Source organism: Rhinatrema bivittatum, chromosome 8, assembly GCF_901001135.1.
Source record: "Rhinatrema bivittatum chromosome 8, aRhiBiv1.1, whole genome shotgun sequence".
Taxonomy (NCBI): Eukaryota; Metazoa; Chordata; class Amphibia; order Gymnophiona; family Rhinatrematidae; genus Rhinatrema; species Rhinatrema bivittatum.
In genome coordinates, this window is record NC_042622.1 from 169,737,668 (window position 1) to 169,748,458 (window position 10,791).

Here is a 10,791-nt window from a genome sequence, read left to right on the forward strand (position 1 = left end):
GATCAAGGAAGAACATGTAGTAGGATAGTAGGAATATGGGATAGCTGAAATTTTAGGTAAACTATTAATTACTGAGCAAAGGCTTGTTCAAACAACCATGTTTTAAGGTTTTGTTTGAAAGTTTTGTGACAGGATTCAAGACGCAGGTCCAACGGGTCAGCATTTTCAGTTTCATGCTCTTCCCTTCGGGTTAGCCATGGCCTCATGCACTTTCACCAAAGTGATGGTGGTGGTTGCAGCAGCTTTGCATCGGGAAGGAATTCTGGTGCACCCTTACCTCATCGACTTGCTGATCCGGCCAAAGTCGGAGGACCTTTGTCATCAGTCGGTTCAGAAAGTGATCCACACGGGGGCGCTATTGAGCAGCGCTACGAGATGGCCGCGTGTTAGCCGAGCTCTCTCCCAAAGCCCTCAATTTGCTCTTTTTTAGCTGATTCCTGGGTCTATTTTATTTCGCAAACGAGCCCAATAGTTTGCAGAGACTACAGTGCAGATGGCTGCGCGGAAAAAAACTGCCGACCTCAAGCGGTTTTCCTTCAGCAAACTTGCCGACGACCTGCCCCTGGATGATGACGGCGACCAGGCCTCACAGCAGCGGGACGAGTTAGAGGAGGCCCCCGAAACGGATTCCAGCTCCGATGCCACGGTGGTACGGGCGACGGGAGGCCTCCACCCCGATATACCCACGCGGTCGGAAATTCGGTCCTGGTTCTGCGAGATTCGCATGGACCTCAAGAATCACAAAGCAGACTTGCTAGCCAGCATGGCCGAGTTAAGGGAAGATTTTAATTCCCTGGGACACCGCGTGGACGATATGGACGCTAGACTAGACACACAGAGTGCTAACTTGGACTCCCTCAACAGTCACACGCAGCAAGTCTCGTCTACCATGGATACGATGCAGGAAAAGATCGAGGACCTCGAGAACAGGGCACGACGCTCTAACCTCCGTATTCGCGGGGTGCCTGAAACCGACCTATTTCAAGACTGCCCAGGGAGATGCTACTTATTACAGATAGAGGGCAGATTGCATCTCACAAGAACACTTGTCTTTGCATGTCTTTTGAAAAAGCCAAAATAAACTAAATTTTAAAACCTCTTGCTGAATTGCAGTGTTCTTGTGCCCTAAGCTATGAGTCCCAAAATTAGACAATGCAAACGGCAGAGGCCATTTGTAAGGCTATTATTGTAGAACATAGACTGCCCGAGAGCGAGCCGCAGCCGGACCCGCTGATAGTGCTGGAGCGCGCACATCGCGCCTTAGGGCAAAGGAGAGACAACCAGCCGAGGGATATTGTGATTAAATTCCTCAACTTCCAGCAAAAAGAGGAGGTGTTCGCTTTGGCTAGGTCCCACCCTGGTTGGACCTGGCAGGACTGCCATCTTGCCTTTTATAATGATCTGGCACCCTCCACCCTTCAAAAACGATACCAACTCCATGAGGCAACAGCAGCCCTTCGCCTGGCGGAGATAAGGTACCGTTGGGCTTTTCCTTTCGCTTTATTGTTCCAGCACAAGGGGATCTCGTATAAGATTAAAACCATGGCTGACGCGGCGTATACCTTTCAAGAAGCAGGCCTCGCCCATTCATTCTCGACCGAGGCACCTGCTCCCAAGCAGACTCGCACGGATGCAACCCCAAGATGGCGGAGACCGGGAACGGGCAGAGGACACCTGAGGCGACAGGCCACCCCAGTCACTCGATCCACGGCTGATCAAGGATGAATGATCTGCTATAGATTGCAGCATACTTCGTTTGGAGCTTGTCCGGCATACCGGTTGTCGTACATACACCTAATTGGGACTTTCTTTCTCATGCAGGGCGCGAGATTTGGCCGGTAGTCAATTTTTCTCCACTCAGACATTTTCGCTCATTTCTGCATTTTGGGGGCCGCACACCCAGATGTTATGTTTAGTCTGTTATATGCTGTTACCTGTTACTTGATATTGCTTAGTTCTGCAGGGCATGGGGGGGGGGGATGGCGGGGGGTCGCCGGTGCTGCTCATTGTACCCCCGGGGGTTGAGGTCCGCGAGAGCAGACAGCGGACACTCTTAGTGACATACCCACACATGACAGAATTTCAATTTAGGACGGCCCAGACCAACCAGATCACCCTGACTTTGGTACAGGGATGGGAGATCACCTTTATCAGTTCTTTGCACCCTCCTTATCTACTACCATATGCGGTATCTCAGAGTATCACCCTTAAGCTTGTTGAGTCCCCTATGCTTTTCTTATGATTAGAATAGTTTCCCTCAATGTTAAGGGGCTCAACACTTATAGGAAGCGTTTCCTTTTTAGACGGGAATTGCAACGTCAGAAGGCTGACATAGTGTATGTGCAAGAGACGCATCTCCGTCCTAGGCACGGGCACCTCCTGGAGACAAAATACTTTCCTCATGTCTATCATGCAGGCTGCAGTGGGGGCGCCAAATACACTGGGACGGGGATCCTAATCTCAGCCTCCCTGGTTTATGAATTTATTGCCCTTATAGCGGATCCCAAAGGTCGCTACCTTTTACTGAAAATTAAGCTGGGCTCACAGGTTTATACTTTAGTAACGGTTTACGCACCCAATCAGGCCCGAGGCCCTTTCCTGATGGACATACAGAACTTGCTTTTAAATCATGCTGAGGGTTTTATAATCCTGGGTGGTGATTTTAACATCACACTGCAGCAGGGCTTGGACACCTCTACTAGGGATGTGAATCGTTTTTCAACGATTAAAATTATCGTCCGATAATGTTAATATCGTCTTAAATCGTTATAGAACACGATACAATAGAAATTCTAACGATTTATCGTTAAAAATCGTTAAATCGTGTTAGTGCGCACTAACGGGAGTTAGTGCGCTAACTCCCCGTTAGTGCGCACTAACTCGATTTAGTGCGCACTAACTGAAAATGATACAAATAAACACTTTCCAGGTCACTGAAGGTCAGTTAGGAATGAATATGTGTTCCTATTGGCTGGCTGCCCTCTTATCTATTGATGTTACCAAGGTTACCACTGAGGTGATGGTTGGGGGGATGGGAAATGGAACTGGAAACTAACGAACACCAACAGAAAATGAAACAAAGTGTTCACACTTCCCAGGTCAGTAAAGGTCACTTAGGAATGAATATGTATGTATGTATTCCTATTGGCTGGCTGTGCTCTTATCTATTGATGTTACCAAGGCTAACACTGAGGTAATGGTTGGGGGGATGTGAAATGGAAACAGTTGGAAGCTTGACAAAAAAAGTAATGTAATGATCAGCACTCACGTGACTAGAACTTGTTTGTTTATTATTTTTGTTAGCAGGCACCTGAAATGCTAGTGCATGTTGAATTTGCCAATCACTGTGCATTTTAGAAAGGTGGTCCTGGCTGGAACTGTACACAGTTCAAATATATGTAATTGATTGTTGGTAAGTGTATTTTTTAAGTAGCCACACTGGCACAAGTATGTTTAATTTTCCTCCTACTTAACTCACTATCTCAGCTTTGTAAGAAGGGCTTCTGCTTGTGTGTTGTTTTTGTTTGGTGTGAGGAGAGCAGAAACATCAGATCTTTATTCAATCTACTACAGTCATCTCTTACAGTGCCCTATCCCTATTAATACCAGGAGTGTTGTGATCTTCCTGCACACAGTGCCCTAACCCTGATACCAGTCTGAGACAGCTCCCTCCCTGCATTACTAGTGAGAGGCTGGCTTCACAGACAGGGGGGAGCTGCCTGACCCTCACTCCTGACTTCCCCCATGTCCCAGCTAGTGAATGGTGTGTGGGTGAGGGGGGGGGGAGGATGGTGAAGTCTGAGACAGCTCCCTCCCTGCATTACTAGTGAGAGGCTGGCTTCACAGACAGGGGGGAGCTGCCTGACCCTCACTCCTGACTTCCCCCATGTCACAGCTAGTGAATGGTGTGTGGGTGAGGGGGGGGGGAGGAGGATGGTGAAGTCTGAGACAGTTCCCTCCCTGCATTACTAGTGAGAGGCTGGCTTCACAGACAGGGGGGAGCTGCCTGACCCTCACTCCTGACTTCCCCCATGTCCCAGCTAGTGAATGGTGTGTGGGTGAGGGGGGGGGGGAGGATGGTGAAGTCTGAGACAGCTCCCTCCCTGCATTACTAGTGAGAGGCTGGCTTCACAGACAGAGGGGAGCTGCCTGACCCTCACTCCTGACTTCCCCCATGTCCCAGCTAGTGAATGGTGTGTGGGTGCGGGGGGGGGGGAGGATGGTGAAGTCTGAGACAGCTCCCTCCCTGCATTACTAGTGAGAGGCTGGCTTCACAGACAGGGGGGAGCTGCCTGACCCTCACTCCTGACTTCCCCCATGTCCCAGCTAGTGAATGGTGTGTGGGTGAGGGGGGGGGGGGGGGGGGAGGATGGTGAAGTCTGAGACAGCTCCCTCCCTGCATTACTAGTGAGAGGCTGGCTTCACAGACAGAGGGGAGCTGCCTGACCCTCACTCCTGACTTCCCCCATGTCCCAGCTAGTGAATGGTGTGTGGGTGAGGGGGGGGGAGGATGGTGAAGTCTGAGACAGCTCCCTCCCTGCATTACTAGTGAGAGGCTGGCTTCACAGACAGGGGGGAGCTGCCTGACCCTCACTCCTGACTTCCCCCATGTCCCAGCTAGTGAATGGTGTGTGGGTGAGGGGGGGGGAGGAGGATGGTGAAGTCTGAGACAGCTCCCTCCCTGCATTACTAGTGAGAGGCTGGCTTCACAGACAGGGGGGAGCTGCCTGACCCTCACTCCTGACTTCCCCCATGTCCCAGCTAGTGAATGGTGTGTGGGTGAGGGGGGGGGGGGAGGATGGTGAAGTCTGAGACAGCTCCCTCCCTGCATTACTAGTGAGAGGCTGGCTTCACAGACAGGGGGGAGCTGCCTGACCCTCACTCCTGACTTCCCCCATGTCCCAGCTAGTGAATGGTGTGTGGGTGAGGGGGGGGGGAGGATGGTGAAGTCTGAGACAGCTCCCTCCCTGCATTACTAGTGAGAGGCTGGCTTCACAGACAGAGGGGAGCTGCCTGACCCTCACTCCTGACTTCCCCCATGTCCCAGCTAGTGAATGGTGTGTGGGTGAGGGGGGGGGAGGATGGTGAAGTCTGAGACAGCTCCCTCCCTGCATTACTAGTGAGAGGCTGGCTTCACAGACAGGGGGGAGCTGCCTGACCCTCACTCCTGACTTCCCCCATGTCCCAGCTAGTGAATGGTGTGTGGGTGAGGGGGGGGGGGGGGAGGATGGTGAAGTCTGAGACAGCTCCCTCCCTGCATTACTAGTGAGAGGCTGGCTTCACAGACAGGGGGGAGCTGCCTGACCCTCACTCCTGACTTCCCCCATGTCCCAGCTAGTGAATGGTGTGTGGGTGAGGGGGGGGGGGGGAGGATGGTGAAGTCTGAGACAGCTCCCTCCCTGCATTACTAGTGAGAGGCTGGCTTCACAGACAGGGGGGAGCTGCCTGACCCTCACTCCTGACTTCCCCCATGTCCCAGCTAGTGAATGGTGTGTGGGTGAGGGGGGGGAGGATGGTGAAGTCTGAGACAGCTCCCTCCCTGCATTACTAGTGAGAGGCTGGCTTCACAGACAGGGGGGAGCTGCCTGACCCTCACTCCTGACTTCCCCCATGTCCCAGCTAGTGAATGGTGTGTGGGTGAGGGGGGGGGGAGGATGGTGAAGTCTGAGACAGCTCCCTCCCTGCATTACTAGTGAGAGGCTGGCTTCACAGACAGGGGGGAGCTGCCTGACCCTCACTCCTGACTTCCCCCATGTCCCAGCTAGTGAATGGTGTGTGGGTGAGGGGGGGGGAGGATGGTGAAGTCTGAGACAGCTCCCTCCCTGCATTACTAGTGAGAGGCTGGCTTCACAGACAGGGGGGAGCTGCCTGACCCTCACTCCTGACTTCCCCCATGTCCCAGCTAGTGAATGGTGTGTGGGTGAGGGGGGGGGGGAGGATGGTGAAGTCTGAGACAGCTCCCTCCCTGCATTACTAGTGAGAGGCTGGCTTCACAGACAGGGGGGAGCTGCCTGACCCTCACTCCTGACTTCCCCCATGTCCCAGCTAGTGAATGGTGTGTGGGGTGAGGGGGGGGGGGAGGAGGATGGTGAAGTCTGAGACAGCTCCCTCCCTGCATTACTAGTGAGAGGCTGGCTTCACAGACAGGGGGGAGCTGCCTGACCCTCACTCCTGACTTCCCCCATGTCCCAGCTAGTGAATGGTGTGTGGGTGAGGGGGGGGGGGGGGAGGATGGTGAAGTCTGAGACAGCTCCCTCCCTGCATTACTAGTGAGAGGCTGGCTTCACAGACAGGGGGGAGCTGCCTGACCCTCACTCAAGCAGAGAAGCCCTTCTTACAAAGCTGAGCTAGTGAGTTAAGTAGGAGGAAAAGTAAACATACTTGTGCCAGTGTGGCTACTTAAAAAATACACTTACCAACAATCAATTACATATATTTGAACTGTGTACAGTTCCAGCCAGGACCACCTTTCTAAAATGCACAGTGATTGGCAAATTCAACATGCACGTGTCTGCTAACAAAAATAATAAACAAAGAAGTTCTAGTCACGTGAGTGCTGATCATCACATGTCAAGCTTCCAACTGTTTCCATTTCACATCCCCCCAACCATTACCTCAGTGGTAAACTTGGTAACATCAATAGATAAGAGCACAGCCAGCCAATAGGAATACATATTCATTCCTAAGTGACCTTTACTGACCTGGGAAGTGTGAACACTTTGTTTCATTTTCTGTTGGTGTTCATGAGTTTCCAGTTCCATTTCCCATCCCCCCAACCATCACCTCAGTGGTAACCTTGGTAACATCAATAGATAAGGGGGCTGCCAGCCAATAGGAACACATATTCATTCCTAACTGACCTTCAGTGACCTGGAAAGTGTCTATTTGTATCATTTTGAGTTAGTGCGCACTAATCGGAAAAAACGATTTTTAACGATTTTTCAACGAAATAATCGTGCCAAACACGATTTTCTTCTCCTGCCACACGATTTCTATCGTTAAGACGATATGGAAAACGATTCACATCCCTAACCTCTACGGTGCAATCCCATACCCCTCAGTCTTTACGCAAACAACTAAAGAACTTAATTGCCGATTGGTCCCTTATGGATATTTGGCGAGCTCGCCACCCTCAATCTAGGTCTTATTCCTTTTACTCACATCCCCATGCCAGTTACTCCCGCATCGACTATTTTCTAGTGGATAAGCAACTGGGCAATAGGGTACGTAATGCTGATTTGGATGTTATATCCTGGTCTGACCATGCCCCTGTGGTTTTGGACTTGGACGTGAGTGACGGAGATAGGGGCGAAAGCTTTTGGAGATTAAATGAATCACTACTGCAGGATGCCACCTATGTTCAGACGCTCGAATCCCAGCTTTCCGAATATTTTAAGCTTAATAGTACCCCTGATATCAATCCAGGTATTGTGTGGGATTGTTCTAAGGCGTTTGCCCGTGGTTTGCTAATTTCCAGAGCGGCAGCGTGCAAACGCCGTAGACAGAAAGCCAGGGGGGATCTTATGCATACCATTCACCTCCTCTCTCAGGAACATATGAGAACCCTTTCCACCCGCTGTTATCAAAAATTATTGGCTGCCAAATCTGACCTTTATAAATTAGATAATGCTCAGCTACTCTATGCTTTGGAGATTACTAAACAAGCTTATTATGAGGGTGGGGACAAAGCTGGGAGATTACTGGCTCGCAGTTTGAAAGCCAAAATGGCCCGTAATAATATTTCTAAAATTAAAGGCACCCAGGGTGCAATGTTGACAGTCTCTAAGGAAATAAGAGAGGCATTTTCTAGATTTTATGGCCAATTGTATCTATCGGATGACCAGATTTGTCTGGAAAGCATCCTAAAGTATTTAAAAGGGGTGACCCTGCCGAGTCTCACTCTAGCCCAGCTGCAGGACCTGGACACTCCTATTACGGAAGCGGAAATACTAGCCGTTATTAAGAACCTTAAACCGGGCAAGGCCCCGGGACTGGATGGCCTATCGGGTGTCTTCTATAAGAAATGCGCTCATACTATAGCCGGCCCGATGGCGCTCTTTTTTAACAGTTTACGAGCGGAGGGTTCCATTGCCACTCAAGCCAATGTAGCGGGCATCACGATCTTACCCAAGCCCGGGCGGGACCCGACCCAATGCGCCTCCTATAGGCCCATATCCCTTATCAATGTTGATCTCAAGATTTTAGCACGCATCTTGGCGCTCCGTCTGAATAGATACCTTCCCGCCCTTATTCATAATGATCAAGTGGGGTTTGTTCCGCATCGTATGGCAGCTGATAATATCCGAAAGGTGTTAGATCTCTTATGGTGGGTCCATAAGACCAAGGAACCTGCAGTACTGCTTTCTCTCGACGCCGAGAAGGCGTTCGATTTAGTTCACTGGCCCTTTTTATTTGCCACCTTACAAAATATGGCGTTTGGCCCCCACTTTCTTCAGTGGATTCAAAAGTTATATACTCACCCCCAGGCGAGGGTCAAGGTAAATAACGGGTATGGTCCAGCCTTTAGTATTGGTAGGGGCACTCGGCAGGGTTGCCCCCTGTCACCCCTATTATTCGCTTTGTATCTGGAGCCTCTTACTATTCGAATTCGCGAATCCTTGGCAATTAGGGGAGTGGAGGTGGGGGGCTCCGGGTATAAACTGTCCTTGTTTGCAGACGATGTCTTGCTGTTCCTGACTGATCCCCTGTCGTCCCTCCAAGGGGTCAAGCAAGAGCTAGATGCGTATAGTGCTGTGTCTGGGCTAAAAGTCAATCTAGACAAATCCGAGCTGCTCAATATTAATTTGCCTCCCGAGACTGTGCAGCAGATCAAGGGTCGTTTCTCTTTTAAATGGGCTAAATCCCATATCAAATATTTAGGTGTGCGTTTATCTTCCCATATACCTGATCTGTTCCACTTGAACTACTTGCCATTGGTTGACAAAATTACTATAGATATGAGTCGCTGGAATCGAGGCCATTATTCATGGCTCGGTAGAATTGCTATTGTTAAAATGAGTATTCTGCCAAAATTCCTTTATCTGTTTTCCTCGCTCCCAGTATACATACCGGTGCATACCCTCTGTCGGTGGCAATGTAAGATTTTTGATTTTATTTGGCGCAGGCGGCCCCCCAGATTTTCTCGCACTCTCCTTTATTTACCAAAGCAGCAAGGAGGTATGGGAGTTCCCCATCTTAGGCGATATTACCACGCTGCTCAATTGCGGGCTTTTTTAGATTTAAATCGCACTACTTCTCCTAAACAGTGGGCACAACTTGAGCAGGCAATGGTGGGCTCGATGGCGATTACAGCCATGCCCTGGCAACCACGTGCTGTCTGGAGACCAGTACAATGCATTCCATGGGCTCTGGAGACCACGTTGCGAGTCTGGGGCTCGACCCGTAAACAACTCCTAGGGGACTTTAAGTATTTTTATCAATCCTCTCTGGCTTTCAATGCTCACTTTACCCCTGGAAGCGATTCTCCCCATTTCCACAGCTGGCGGGAGAAGGGGACTTTCACTATTGGGCATTTTCTCTCGCAGGGGTCATTACTCCCCATGGAACAGTTGGCGCTTAAATATAACCTACCCCCGCTAAGCTTCTTAGCGTATGCTCAAATTACTCACTTTATTCGCTCACTGCAAAGAAGAGACTTGCTTCGGCCAGGCAGATCCATTCTGGAGTCCTACTTCATGTATAGCGACATTCTTAAGGGCGCCATCTCTAAGCTTTATCAACTCTTTTTCCAACAGGGTATTGAGCATTGCACCTTTGTTAAACAATGGGAGGCGGAATTACCAACCAAGTTGGGGAACCGCACTTGGGGTGCTATTTTGAAACTCGCAGGCCAGTGCTCGATCTCTGCTAACCTCCAGGAAAACTGTTATAAAATGATATATCGGTGGTACCTTACCCCTGACAAGTTACATAAATTCTACCCTCACATAGAGGATAGGTGCTGGCGTGACTGCGGAGATGTGGGCACTTATCTGCATATTTGGTGGCACTGTCCTAAGTTGGTCCCTTTATGGCGTGAGATTTTTACTTGGCTGGGGGGCCTGCTGGCTCTTGATATTAACCCCGATGTTACCGTAGCTCTATTACAGGTTTTCCCTGATAATGTGCCTCAGAAGTACCACAGGGTATGCACCCAGGTGTTCGTGGCTACTCGTAGCCTTATAGCGGCCCAATGGAAGTCAGGGAACATTCCCACACTCCCTGAGATTAAGGGGAAACTTCATTTATATTATCGCTTGGCATATTTGACGGCCTCCAGACATCACCGACTTCCCTCCTTTATAACTTCCTGGAAACCTTTTGTTGCTGCATTAGGATTGTCATAAACTATTCCTAGTATTTGGTTGATCTTGGGGAGGTTCCCACGCTAGCCTAGCTTTGGACAGCTTCCTATAGTGTCTAACTGTTTTGCTCCTATGCTTTATTACATGTTTGATACTTTGTACCACTTATGTTTTTCGTATTATACATAGCCATATGTTTGTCGGATGATATACATTTCTCCTTCACGAACTGTGTCTGGTGATTTGACGGCCTATTTGCTGATCTATGCTATTCTGTCAGGGGGACAGGGGTAGGGGAGGGGGGGTGGGGTTCTTGGTTACTGCATAGGGGATTGCCGAAAGGTTCGGCGTATTCCTCCTTTTCCAGTGCTTGTTTATTCTGTTATTTGTTATAAAATGAATAAAAATTGTCAAATTTAAAAAAAAAAGAAAGTGATCCACACTCTCAAGTCACTCGGGTGATAAACTTGGCGAAGAGTCACTTTGT